Consider the following 673-nt stretch of genomic DNA (forward strand, 5'->3'; position numbering starts at 1 on the left):
TATACTATATATATAGTTATATATACTAGAGGCCCAGTGCATGAAATTCATGCACTGGGGGCGGGAGGGTTCCCTCAGCCCAGCCTGTGCCCTCTTGCAGTCCAGGACCACTTGCTCCTTACCATCTGCCTGCTCACTTCTTACCACTCATCTTGCTGTTCCTTAGCGCTGCCACAGAGGTGGGAGAGGCTCTCACCACAGCCAGTGCGCTTGCTAGCTGTGAGCCCAGCTTCTGGCTGAGTGGCACTCCCCCTGTGGGAGTGCACTGACCATGAGGGGGCAGCTCCTGCATTGATCATCTGTCCCCTAGTTGTCAGTGCACATCATAGTGACCAGTCAGTCTGGTTGTTCCATCGTAATGGTCACTTAGACATTTATTATATAGTTGGAACTACCTGACAGTCCATGTGCCCCCCTGGGCGGTCCTGGATTGCAAGAGGGCGTAGCCAGGCCAAGGGATCCCACCAGTGGATGATCGTGGCCGGGGAAGGATGTGGGAGGTTGGCCATCTGGGGAGGGACTGTGGGAGGGCTCCAGGGCATGTCTGGCCCATCTCTCTCACTCCTGATTGGCCAGACCCCAGCAGCAAGCTAAGCTACCAGTTGGAGCGTCTACACCAGGGGTGGGCAAACTTTTTGACTCGAGGGCCACAATGGGTTCTTAAACTGGACAG

Source organism: Myotis davidii, unplaced genomic scaffold (assembly GCF_000327345.1).
Source record: "Myotis davidii unplaced genomic scaffold, ASM32734v1 scaffold47, whole genome shotgun sequence".
NCBI lineage: Eukaryota > Metazoa > Chordata > Mammalia > Chiroptera > Vespertilionidae > Myotis > Myotis davidii.